Source organism: Battus philenor, unplaced genomic scaffold, assembly GCF_028537555.1.
Source record: "Battus philenor isolate CCGP_79_NKW_IND1 unplaced genomic scaffold, ilBatPhil1.0.hap1 SCAF_26, whole genome shotgun sequence".
NCBI lineage: Eukaryota > Metazoa > Arthropoda > Insecta > Lepidoptera > Papilionidae > Battus > Battus philenor.
Genome location: NW_027181689.1, coordinates 11,165,677 through 11,180,648, shown reverse-complemented (window position 1 = coordinate 11,180,648; position 14,972 = coordinate 11,165,677).

Sequence of the window (14,972 nt, the reverse complement as noted above, 5' to 3'; positions counted from 1 at the left end):
ATTATATTTAAATAAAACATGTTTTTGAATTTCTTTTAGCACTTCTAAAAAGATATAGAGAAGCTCCGTCCATTCCTTAATTTGCATTTGAATAAGTATCTCTGGTCCGATAGACGCCATTGCAAGACCTATACCTTTGCCACAGATCGCCACGATGACTTGAATTGTCTTACGCTGCCCGGATCTAGTGACTTCGTTAGTAAACCACCTAAGCTGTATCTACTGGCTTGTGGCTGCCACTCGTGAACCTTTTGCCACCAATGGTGTTGTATATACCCGGCGTAGGATCATTCATTTTATATACTTACGTCATCTGTTTTAACAATAAATATGCAAATAATCAAATAGATCCCAAAAAAAACTTTGTGGAAATTTACGGAAAAAATAATAAAAATTCGCAAAAATAAAAATCTAAAACAGATAACGAATCGCAATCCGTCATGGTACCTGGTTAGCATACGTAACAAAAACAAACAAAGGTCGATGTGCAATATTTATCGCCGGGTGCTTTAATTATTCATGCTAAATATAGGAGGCTAATATACGAGGTTATGTGTCCGAAAGAGAGTCTCTTCACGGGTCACGGGGGGTTCTCTGAGTACCTTCACAGGTTCAAGCTCAAGGAGGACCCCTCGTGCTTCTGTGAACCGGGCGTGGGCCAGACCGTGGTCTACCTTGTGGCCCACTGTCCGGCGTTCGGAAGACTGCGCGCAGATTCCGAATGCCGGATGGGCAAAAAGATAGAGGAAAGGAATGTCTCGGCCATCATGCAAGACGAAGGGGAGAGAGAATGCTTCCTCAACTACTGCAGGAAGGTGGTAATAAATGCAATAGGTAGAAATAAAACAAACACTAAAATATAGAAATAAAAGGAATATAGAAGTACCAAAAATAGTGCAATAAATAGTATAATACGAGGGTCAAACTGAAAGTTCTTAGAAAATCAAAAACTAAGCATTCTAGCAAGTTATTAGTTTTATTATAACTTTTCAAAATAGCGTCCATTTACATCAATACATCGCTGCATTCGATGGAACCATTGAGAAAAGCACCTTGCCCACTCGGCCTTAGGAGTCTCTTCGACGGCGTTTTGAAACGCAGCCACTGCTTCTTCGGCGTCCATAAAATGTTTTCCTCGAAGTTTTTCTTTTATTTTCGGGAATAAATAAAAATCGCAGGGTGCGAGGTCGGGGCTATACGGCGGGTGACCCAGTAATTCCACGTCTGAGGTCGCCAAATAGTCGATCGTTTGCCTGGCGGTGTGCGACGAGGCATTGTCGTGATGAAGGAGGATCCTGCTGCGAGGTCGTTTCTCTCGAACTTTTTCCAAGACAAGTGGCAAACAGTTGTTAGTGTACCACTCTGCATTAACCGTTTTCTGATCCTCTAAGACAACTGTCGCGTAATGACCTGTCTTTTCCGAAGAACGAGGCCACCATCTTTTTACCAACACTTCGACCTCTCTTCACTTTAGTTGGCAACTCTTCGGAAGGAAACACCCACTGAGCAGACTTTTTGGTTTCCGGATCATAACAGTAAATCCAGCTTTCATCACCCGTTAGTATGTCGAACACAGCATTTGAGTCACCTCCGTTAAATTTTTGGATCATTTCTCGGCACCAATCAACACGGCGGAGTTTTTGAGCCTCGGTCAAATTATGCGGTATCCAGCGGGCACATAGCTTCCTGACCGCTAAATGTTCATAGAGGATTTTGTGCACTTGACTCATACCTATGCCTAGACTTGTCCGAATCTGCTGATAGGTCACTCTTTTGTCAGTCTCTATCATACGCCGCACAACACTGTTATTGTCTTCAGTCGTCGCTGTAGAAGGCCGTCCCTCACGCAAATCATCGGTGAGATTAGTTCGACCACGTTTGAATTCATTAAACCAGTGGTAAACTGTGGCACGAGATGGGGCTTCATCGTGAAAAGCCAATCGAAGTCTATCATAACTTTCTTGTTGACTTATATGACATCGAAAGTCATAAAAAATCATTGCACGAAAATTTTCTCGGCTTAAATTCATTCTGACGTGCACAGACAATTTTCAATTTGCCGCCAAATCGTAAAACAAATGACAAATGAATGAAATGTATACTCAATATTATTGGTAAAGAGTTCTATTTTCAAAATTTAAACTTATTTTTTTAATATAATGCTTTTAAGTTGCCAGTTCTAAAAACTTTCAGTTTGGCCCTCGTATAAGATGATAATTACAAAAAAAATACGTGTTAAATATTTGAACAATAAATGTAATGTTGCAAAATAAAATAGTAAGGAAACCTAGAATGTAGTGGTTGAGGATGGATGTATGGCTAATGGAATGAAAGAGAAAGACTGGGAAAATTGTAGAATGAAAGAAACAGTACGACAGATAAGATGATACATGAAAGAGAAGAATGATAATAATAAAAAATATGAATAAATTACTAGAAATAAAAAGTCCCTGTCCCACACGAGATAGGGGAACGAGAGGTCCCCAACAGCGGGGACCATATATAAAAAAAAAATTTACTCGAGCCTGCGCGCTGGTGGAAGAGATCTCGTGCCGTAGGACGCGGGATGGGGTTCCATGTATGCACACTCATCGCAGGCCCTGTAGGTGCGGGGCGCGGGGGGCAGGCTTTGTATGGCCGCTCTGCGCAATGCCGTCCGCAACAAGTGCTATGGTACGCAGAGAATGCTGTTGCCTATCCTCTGGAAACCAGTTTATAAGCAGTGGCAATCAATGCAAAAAGTTTCAATAATATAAGATTACTAGCTGATCCCGCAAACGTCGTTTTGCAAAAAAAAATTGATATTTTAATTAACAAATAAAAAATAAGGGTTGATCGTAGAGGGGTGAAAAATTATGGTTGTATGTATGCTGTATCATAAAAAAATAAAAAAAAAATTTCGTTAAAAAAATATATTTTTTTAAGTGTGATCAACCTTTATCACTTAGGGGTATAGAAAATAGATAGTAGCCGATTCTCAGACCTACTGAATACGCATATTAAATTTGGTAAAAATCAGCCAAGCCGTTTCAGAGGAGTTCAAGTTCGAACACCGTGACACGCGAATTTTATATTAGATATTTCATTAATCAAACCCGAAACCTTCGATCGCGTGTCTTGCTCCTTTACCGTTGCACTACCACCTCTATTGTGTAATGCTACTTTTTTTTTTTAAATGGCCCCCGCTATTCGGAGCCTCTTGTACCCCTGTTTTGTTTGGAACAGGGACTTTATTTACAAATAATTTTTTCAGGGTTTTATCTTTATTTTACACTCACTTTCATTCTTCTGGATTTCTTTTATTCTTTCCTTTTATCCTTCACAATATCTTGCAGTTTTTGTTCTTTCATTCCTTCTTGCTTTCATTGCCTTCCTTTCCTCGTCTTTTTTACTTTTAGGTGGCTATGTACAATTTTATTTACTACTTAATTTTATAACATACGCCGTTGATTTATTTAAAGGATTTTGATACTTGGTAATTTCGATTGTTTATACAGGGTGTTTGGTAATATGCGTAAAAGCTGTAAAGGAGTCAACACTTATTTGTCAGCGAAAAGCTTAAAAGTTTTTACATGACTTTCCAATCCCCCGATATATAGAGATCACTCTGAAATCTCCAGAGACAAGTAGTAAATAATAATCAAATTTGAAAACGCTATTTCTTTGTATATTATCATAATTTTATTTATTATTATAGAACAGGATTTGTTTTCGGATAGGATGCGTTTTATATTAATTGATGACAAATGTGCCATACATTCACCTATTTTAAGATTTTATACCTGTATATAACAACAATGTCAACTTTTATGTTTGAACCTTGCATTTAGTTACAAACCTAAGCAATTCAATTTATTTACCGTCTCGACGATTTTATAAATTTAAATAAATAGATTTAAAAAACTTTTAAGTTAAACGGTTTTTTTAATACCCATATTGTGGTGGTTGTGGAAAAATATGTACCTAGTCCGCCATATTGGAATGGCGTCCATCTTGAATTTTAAATTTTGACATAATCATCGTGTTTTACTAGTGTAGCCCTTTCATTTGATACCCATAGTGAGGGGTTAAGGAAAAATATGTAATTCGCCATTTTGTATCAGCGGCCATCTTTGATTTATAATGTTATTGATTTTATTATAGTGTATTGTCATCTAAATTAAATTTGTGTACCAAATTTCAGATCAATCTAACCACGGGAAGGTGCTTAAATTTCAATTTCTAATTTCGATCCAAATAAATTTCGTACGGGTCGAACTAAATAAAACCGTTTAAAAAAATAATTTTTAATTTTTTTAATCTCACGTTTAAATGGACGCGTGTGTAATAAACAAAAATGTATTTAATTTTAATATTACTCATCAGTCTAATAATTTTAATTCAAGCACCGTTTTTTTTGCCACTAAATGTGTTAATTTTTTTTTCATATGCACGATATTTAAACAAAGTCAGTTACCTCGTTCGTGTTGTGAAAACTTGTATGGTATGAATTTAAATTTGATTTTTAAATTTAAAAATTATTTATTTGTGAATACCTTTTATTTATATAAATAAATTCAGTTCTTCGATATACAATAACTGTAATTTATATCGGTAAGTTTATTTATTAATATATTTTGTTTTGAACCATCATTTTTTTTAAATACGCGCTAGCTGCGCTTATATATCTATGGAATGTAACATAGTACCTTTTTCATACCAACTATTTTACAATGGCAGATTATATGGCTGAAAAAGAATCCAAGCATTTTATTCTTTTCATTATTATAAGTGCGGAAAAAAAAATTAAATTTTGACGACGAAGCTTTGAATTCCATATAGACGAGCCAAGAGGTTGATCGGTAACTTTATTTATTTATTTAATATTCTTTATTGTACACGATAAGATACATAGTATACAGATACAATAATATACAGAAAAGTACAATGGGCGGTCTTATCACACAAGGCAATCTCTTACAGACAACCATAGTAAGGAAAAGATAATAGTACTTATAAAGGGTAGTTCACGTGTACAAAAAAAAATACATATTCACAAACAAATGAACATAAATATACATAAACATACATAGACATACATACATACGTATATAACATATATACTTATAATAAAAAAACTTTGTTAAACACTAAACTGCAAAGCTTGGAGGATCAGCGAAAAGTTGCCAGGTTATCGGTATCCTACATACTGCATTTTGAAGTGTATGCGTCGGAATTACACCAAATAATTCTTCCATTTACCTTCTTTCTTTGGACAACAAGACGCACGGATTGACGACATCAGAACAAGACACATCCTTCCAACCGCACAAAATTCGCCTATACTTTTATAGGGCGAACAGCCGAGTGGAACAACCTTCTGGCATCATTGTTTCCAACTATAACTTAGAAGTCTACAAAAGTCAAGACAAAATTGAAAAGGATGTAGCATGTAGCATCGTAGACCACATTATCGCTTACCATCAGCCGAGAAAGTCAAATGCTTCACCTATAAAGGATTTAAAAAATTAAAATTCTTAAAACTATGAAAACAATGTTCAACCAATAAAAGTCGTCAGCCAATCACAAGTCGAGAAATATTGTAAGCGCTCTCTTTCGCCTGATGTATATAAAGATTTATATTTCTGTGGAATTCCCCTTTTTATTTCTCCTGAATGCTGCGTATCTTTTTTTTGTGTTCCTTTTTTCATCTGCGATCAGTCCCAGGACTATAAGCGGATTTGTTGAGTGGTTAGCTTTAAAAGGGGTCTCCCCGGCGGGAGACACTCCTAGTTCACCATCGAGCGTCTAGTCTCTGAATGTCATGGCGTTTAATACGTTTCCTGTACTGGATGCAAGTCAATTCGGAAGTCAAGTTATTTGGGTATTTGTCTAGCCAATTTTTATAATTAGTCGATGACTGCTGGATCTCCTTCTTTACGCGTATCTAACCATAAATTCTGTTACTGGCTGTTTACATACATTACAAAAAAACATTGATTTGAATTTCGAACATTAGCTTCTACGTTAAAAAATAGACTTCTTTCCCGCCATTATGTTAGTGGAGCAATAAGAGAATAAGATTGCAGTAATTGCACTGTACTAAATAGGTAAAAAGCCAGTCGACATTTTTGATACAATAAAAAGCTAGAGATTAGCCGAATGTTTGTGTATCATACCATCCAAAGGTACACTGAAACAATGTCTGTTGATGACAATGAGAGATCCGGACGTTCACGCTCTATTCGAACAAACCACGCCGTTAATGCAGACAAGGCCAGAATTCGTCAAATTCCATAAGGAAGCAGAAAATCCTTTCCAGAAAAATGAGAATCCAACCGGGGACACTTTCTTGGAATATCAAACAAGACTTAGGTCTAATGGCTTACCGGAGAATCACATGACATACCTTAAATCAGGCACTAGAACAATAGAGAGTCGAAGAATCAAAACAGCTGTTACTTTGCGGTTGAAAAACACAGAAAAATTATTTTAAGGGATGAAAATTTTTTTACAATCAAAGAGCACTACAATAAACAAAACTAATCGAATGTATGCACACAACTCTAAAGAAGCTTCTGAGGTAGTGGCCAAAGTTCAGCGAAGCCATCATCTAGCAAACGTCATGGTTTGGTGGAGTATCTCTTACCCAAGGGGTTACAAAACTTCATTTTTGCGAAAATGGAGTGAACACTACACATGTATCAAGATACCGTGTTAGAAGCGATAGTTAAACCTCTCAACAATTTTATTCAAAAACGAAGTGTGGACATTTCAACAAGATTTGACTTGAACAAGCAGTTCCAGAATTCATAAAGAATGATGTTTGGCCTTCGGCTAGTCCGGACTTAAACTTTTTTGACTATAAATTGTGGTCTGTGCAGACGATATGGCCTGCTCAATCTCTCAATCGCAGTCAATAAATGCTATAAGATTTACTCTCTCTCTCTCTCTCTCTCTCTATATATATATATATATATATATATATATATATATATATACATACTACTAACGTACCTTTTTGAAGACGAAATTCAGCCGTGATTTTTAATTCTTGTATTATCATGTGTCTGTCACCAATTTTCATATAAGATTTTAAATTATTATACATAAAAAATATGTTATTAAAAATGTATTGCAGCAAGTTGATAATTATACAATAAAATATATAAAATAAATTATAATTTGAAATCAACATACGAAGTATAATTAATAATTTTAACAATACAATGCCTTATATCAATATAAAAATAAAAAAATTTAAAAACGATTTACCAATTATTTCATTCAGCTGGACCGTTCACCGCTGGAATAAGCCATAAGCCTCTAAATATGTCCAATAAGACCGTTTGTTCTACCTTTCTCTGAGCTTCATAAAATAAATAACTATTTTATGTAAGTATACGGTATAACAATACATTTCCATATGTCAATTAATTATCTCGAAATATATTTTACAAGTTCAATAAAAAAAATGCAAAAAAACTTCTTACAGTGTAAATAATTTTTTGTGGTTATAGAGCTTAAGAATATTATAAAGGCGTGTTCACAAAAAAAAGCAGTTTATTGTAGGCTCTACACGAATCAGGACACGTTTGCAACCCTCGGTTTAAGTTGAAGGATGCCTTGGGTCTTCATCTAGCTTCTTGACGACGTGGAGTCTAAACCACTATCACCACAACTTGTCAATTCGCTAAGTTAATAGAAATCATTAAGTTTAAGCTTAAATAAGTTAATCTTTACGATTTATTAAATAGTTTCTACTAATTATGGACTAGCTTTGCCCGCCGGCTTCGCGTAGCTCGCACTGTTTTTTAAGTGTGTCATTAGCATATTATAATATAAGATTTATTTTTAAATAATAATAGCCTAAGTTACTTCTTATTACATCAGCTATTCACCAGTATAATTCCTGTCAAAATCAGTCCAGAAGTTTCAGAGATTAGCCAAACAGACAAATAGATAGACATATATTAATGTGTATATAGTAAAAATCGTTTACATTAATACGAGTACTAGCTGATCCCGCGAACGTTGTTTTGCAAAAAAAATTAAAGTTTTTATTTAACAAATAAAAATAAGGGTTGATCGTAGAGGTGTGAAAATTTAGGGTTGTATGTATTTTTTTATGCTGTATCATAATAAAATAAAAACCAAAAAAATTGTCTAAAAAATTAAAAAAATAATTTAAGGGTGGACGACCCTTAACACTTAGGGGTATGGAAAATAGATAGTATCCGATTCTCAGACCTACTGAATACGCAAGTAAAATTTGGTAAAAATCGGTCGAGCCGTTTTAGAGGAGTTGAAGTTCGAACACCGTGACACGAGAATTTTATATATTAGATTACAAAGAGACAGTCAAATTTTATTTATTTGTATAAATTACTCTATTCGATTGATATTCTTCTGAATAAACAATATTTCTCATTTCTTCATAGATAAGGAAACCTCCAAAATAAGTTACATTTAATGGGAAAATATCATAATAAAGAAATTTCTGGAACAAATCCTGGGTAAGTTATAAACTTAAAAATATTACGTACAACTGGCTTGCAGTGAGAAAAGGCTGTGACGTTACGGAAAAGAAGTTTCCTTTGTACACGCACATAAATACTTAAATTAGTAAAAATTATTTTTAAACATACGTAACTAAAATGACGGTGGAACAAAAAAAGGTCTGAGGTCATTTTCATAAAATTAACATAATTTTAAGTTTACAAAGCAAATATAAACTACATTTTTTTGTTCCAAATTTAAACGTTAATATAATTTGCGTTTTAAAAAAGTGTGACGTCAACAGTGCAGACATCACTATAATTATTTCTATGGTCAATCGATGTGTTGTTAGTAAAATATAAATTCTATAATATCATCTTAAGCAGAGTTCCACAAACTTTTTTGTGTCGTAGACCCCTTGCCATGTTTTTCCGTGTTAGGTAGACCCCCTACTTACTCATATTGATTTCCTGTAAATTTCTAACTGTAGTGAAGTTTAATGTCAAAAACTTAAAGTAAAAACACATGTTAATTTATACATTTATTAGGGTTTTACAAGTTCAAAATGTATTGCGACCACAAAGCGAATACCAACATCCTACAACTTACACAATTTTATAAACATATATAATAATTTTATTACTTTATAGGTCCTTTTATAAATAATGTAAATGTTTTGATGTTATAAGATAGTATGACGTAAGTAAATAGGTACTATCAGTGTATGTGTTGAGATCAACTATCGTGGACCCCCATTTTCATTTCATGGACCCCCAAATTTTTTTTCGCTGACGTAGACCCCTTGCAGGTTGTCGTAGACCCCTAGGGGTCGATTTAGACCACTTTGGGAATCACTGATCTAAAGTATTCCCCGTCAGATAAAATTCTCTTTTTTCAACGCATTTTCCAGACCTTGAAATAGTCAGAATAATCTTTATCGGGAATAGCTAGGGCATTACAACTCTAAGCTAAAATCTAAATACCGGTTTTTCCAATTTTAAATATCGGGATACCGATACTAAAACCGGTATTATTAATTATAAAATTTACTAGTTATATTTTTACTTACCTCAGTTGTTATATTGACTTGTTAACAAATAATATATGAAATCCAATAAATATTGTTCCGAAATAATTGAATATTATTAATTTTATTACACAGAGAATAGGAGTAGATAGGTACAAAAAAAAACGTGCAAGTAAAAAGAAAATATTTATGAAACAAAATCTTGCGGTTTGTATGTATAATGTAATACCAAAATACCGGTATTTTGTACATAAATACCGGTTTTTAATACCGGACAAAAATTGTCCGGGATTCCGGTTTTCGGGATACCGACATCCAAGTATTGTAAGCCCAGCTTTTGGCTTTAGTTTGCTGAATTGCCAAATCAGGTAAATACGGTGGTTGCAAAAATATATCAGTCGAGTTTTTGACGCTTTTTTATACACAAAAATCAGCGATTTTGGAACCAATTGAGACTTTTGGCAGAAGCAGATTTATTTATATATATATATATATATATTTATATATATATATATATATATATATATATATATATAAGAACAATGCGAAATAAAAATAATAAGTATTTAAAAAAAACTTATTTAATCTGTAATGTCCCTGTCCCAAATAATGCAGTGAACAATTTAAAAAAAACCGGCTAAATGTTAAAACGCTCTTAGTTTATAACTTACTGCCGTCTGTGCAACGATTTCCACTTATTTATTGTTCATATTTCCATCATAATATAAAATCATTCTAGAATTTTCCATCTGGCTCTGAATCATGGTCATGCAACAAACCATAACAGGATTGAGGCTTTTGAAATATTGTACCGAAAGCTACGCACACCATCGTCAACTATACGAACCAAGTACTTTACCTTTTAAAGTTACTTGTACATGAGTTATTTTGGTCCACAGCGCTGGCACACAACTTGTTTACTCAGACTGACCTGACTTTAAAAGACCATATGTTCCTTACAGCTACAACTCCGAGAAAATCATTACTTAAAAAAATTATCAACTCTTCTTTCTTTATTTCTCTAATGTTCAAGTCAACTTTGATAGAATTTTGAAAGGATATGTAGATAAAAGAATTATATATTTATGGTAATTTTTATTGGCATTCTTATATCTAATAGATTCAGGCGTTACTTTGCGGAAGAACATCATAAGTAAGAAAAGGATTAACATATAGCTACTTCCGCTATGCAGCAGTAGTCGTGCAATAAAGTGCAACACCCGCTAGCCCGCTGATAAATGCGCATGCGGCTAACAATACGAATTACACAACTACCACCAGTAAATCACCCAACAGATGTTTCATCCCTCCACGGGGCATCCTCAGGAGTATTGTTACACCGATTAGTGCCGAACACCGAGTCTCAGTTGCATTGTTTGCTGCACGTGCATTTATCGACAACGATGCCAATGACCCTTTACTTAAACTTGATGTACCTCCGTTCAACTTACCGGACCTTCTTAAGAAAAAATCAACTCCAGAATCTTTTAAATTGGTCCGGCACATAGTCTTAAACCTCAATGCCTTTAACGGTCTGTAAATGTAAAATTGAAAACAGAAAATTATGAAACTAAAGTGGCGAAGAAAGAGAGGCGATGCCTCTTAGAATTGTGAATGAAAGAAAAGAGAATGTAAGAAGAAGTTATATTTGAAAGAAGATAGAAGAAATTGCGAAGGATGTCAGAAGAGATACTAAAAAAATGGAAATATTATTGCATATAAAGTCCTCATTACAGCTAGAAGATAGGAAGAACAAGAGGCTCCCAAAACGGAGGCATTTAAAAAACAGGTCTGTAGCGCTAAAGCAACAACTTCAAATAAAACAATTTAGAAATTAATGTATAATTTAATAAAAGTCGTAATTATATTTTTATGTACATAAATTTTAACTGTATTTAGCTATAAGAAAAATGGTAAAAAATAAAACGCAATCGTTACTCGTAGCTGGGAGAATAAAGATCCGTATCAAATAGCGGAAAATACTCTTCCAACTGTATGCGGTCAGTGAACACATTGTATGCAAAAAAGAGTAGCTATATAAAAATTCAGAGACTGCGTGGAATTGAAAATCAGCTTGGAAATAGTTTAAAAATATTTACACTTAGAAAGAGAAACTATATGTTGAAGCAACATTGATTCGGAGTAAATTGATGTCTGCCTTGAGCAGTGGTATCCCAACGATAGATGACTGAGATTAGCAATCGTTGGTCGCAGGTTCGTTTCTCGGGATACAGTCTTATATAATTTACACTTTGCGCATTAATTATATAGGATTGCTCTGCTCACAAATGTTTCCAGAGGATGAACAGTAGCGTCCATTGCGTACCATAATACCACACGGAGAACGATACCCGCTCGCCAAGCGTGGCGATTACATTATATCCCCCCTTTATCTATCCCCCATATAGATATCCCCCTATAGATATCTTTGGGAGAAGCTTATACCTTGCAGTGGGTGTCTATGCTGGAACGACGACGACAATGCCTTTGTTTCTTTACTGAAGCGTAATTTAACTAAGAAATTTTCTAATAAATATGTTATTAAGTATGAGACAAAAATGCAATACGAAAAAACTGTCGCCAAGTAGAAATAATTCACTAATATATTCAGGCGTTACTTTACGGAAGTCCATCCTAAGTAAGAAAAGGACTAATATATAGCTACTTCCACTATGTAGCAGTAGTCGTGCAATGAGCCGAGTCCGAGTCGGTGTTTGGCACTAATTAATGTAACGTTACTCCTGAGGATGCCCCGTGGAGGGGTGAAACAAGTGTTGAGTGAATTAACGGTGGTAGTCGTGTAATTCGCATTATTCACCGCATGCGCATTTATCAGCGGGCTAGCGGGCGGTGCACTTCATTGCACGACTACTGCTACATAGCGGAAGTAGCTATATATTAGTCCTTTTCTTACTTAGAAATAAATGATTTTACTAAGGTTGCGGGATTAGTAGAAGACTAACGGAACACACTTTCGTACTGACATATAGTTGTGACTATATCTGACTGTCTACTCAGGCTGTAAATTAGGGAAGCTGACAATGGGGATGATAATTAATCTTATCACAAGGTTTACTTAAAAATCACAAACGACACTACAAGCGCAGGCCTCACCACAAGAGCTACTATTGCATAATTAAAAAACCGCTTCGCTTATGGGGATGGTCACCCGCTTCCGCCTCAGCGCGCAGCTAGAGCGATCCAAGACAGGACCCGCATCCCACCTTCGATCGTCGAATCCCATGTCCTATCCCACGCTTGCCTCAAAACGCACACTTATGACACTACGAATTCACACGAGTAAAGTTTATCTTCGTACCCATGTCTTTAAACCCTTCATGTGGAGAACACATCGTGTTACAGAACAGCGCGGCGTGCAGACATTGTTATAGCAAGCGAACCGATATAATACATTGAAAAGGCAGCAGTTAGGGCTTACAATACCGGGATTCCGGAATCTCGAATACCGGTATCCCGGACAATTTTTGTCCGGTATTAAAAACCGGTATTCATGTAAAAATACCGGTATTTTGGTGTTCCATTAGTTTTTGAATTTATGCACAGTGATGCTTGAAAATGAAACAATTAATTGTTTATGTTTTTAAGAGCATACTTTAACAAACAAAACGCAAGATATTAATATTATTTTATAAATTCTCTCAATTTAATTATATTTTTTGCTTCTTTACTTATATAATGCCGTAAGAGCCTGTTTCATGTAAAATGTGACATACAATTTGATGTGTACTTATTTTTTGCTTTCACGTTTTTTGTACCTATCTACTCCTACTCTCTATGTAATTGATTAAATAATTACATTTAAAAAACTTTTAAGTTAAACGGTTTTTTGATACCCATACTGTGGTGGTTGTGAAAAAATATGTACCTAGTCCGCCATATTGAAACGGCGTCCATCTTGAATTTTTAATTTTGACATAATCATCGTGTTTTACTAGTGTAGCCCTTTCATTTGATACCCATATTGAGGGGGGTTAAGGAAAAATATGTAATCCGCTATTTTGTATCGGCTGCCATCTTAGATTTATAATGTTATTGATTTTATTATATTGTATTGTCATCTAAATTTAATGTGTGTACCAAATTTCAGATCAATCTGACAACAGGAAGGGGAACAAGGGGAAGGTGCTTAAATTTCAATTTATAATTTTGATCCAAATAAATTCCGTGCGGGTCGAAATAAATAAAACCGTTTAATAAACAAAACGCAAGATATTGATAATATTTTATAAATACTCTCATTTTAATAATATTTTTTGCTTCTTTACTTATATAATGCCATGCGAGCCCGTTACATGTATAATGTAACATACAATTAAATGTGTACTAATTATTTGCTCTCCACGTTTTTTGTACCTATATACTCCTACTCTTTATGTAATAGATTAAATAATATCAACTCATTTCATAACTATATTTATTAGATATCATTGATTATTTGTTAATAAATCAATGTAACAACTGAGATAAATAAAAACATAACAAGTAAATTTTGTATTAATAATACCGATTTTAATACCGGTATCCCAAAATTCAAATACCAAATATTGGTACTCAGATTTTATTTCGGTATTGTAAACCCTAGCAGCAGTATATATTACACTAATTTTGTAAAATTTTCCAAATTTGTTTAAATATGAAACACAATTTCCGATTTTTTTTAAATAAAAAATTTAGCAAAAACTTTGTGTTTAATTAAAGTAATTGTTACGTTCAGTACATCATTTCTATGCATAACTAATATTTCTAGATAATCACCACATCACATCGACCAATGAAACTTAGACAACGTGCTGCAAAAAATATGTTTCTATTACATTATTCTTATTCGAGGTTTATAAGCGTAATAAAGATATTTTTATAATATTACAAAGTTTTGTACATTAAAATTGCCGCAAGCCAATGGACGCGGTATGAGATTGCCCACCACTGGGTGGACTAACGATGTCATCCGCTGAAAATAAAAACAAGAATGTCTTCGTCTATTGATGTCGTCACAGCTTGGCACCGACAGCCCTTGGGGCCGAAAGGTTCTCGAGCGGTGATCACCAGCTGGTGGACGCGCGTGAGCAGGCTGCCACTAGATGGACCGACCACATATTTAAGGTCGCCGGAAGTCACTGTCGTGACGACCTTCAGGGGAGTTATGCTTTGCAGAACATTCATTGGCAGAAAAAAAAGGAACTCTTTCTTTAGAGACAAATAAAGGTCTTTTTTGAAGACGAGGTTATTAAAAACAAGGAAGATACATTTCTTCCTCTCCTATTCTTCATTTGTTTCTTCATAGCTGAAGGTTGTGTCAGTAAAACGCAATCACAGTATTAATGACGACGCAAACCGTTGCGTTCGATCGTTTTCTTTATTTTCAGAACATACAACTTTATTTTCTGAACTGTTTTAGTGACGTAAAGAGCTCTAATATTATGGTTACAATGTGACAATTTTATAA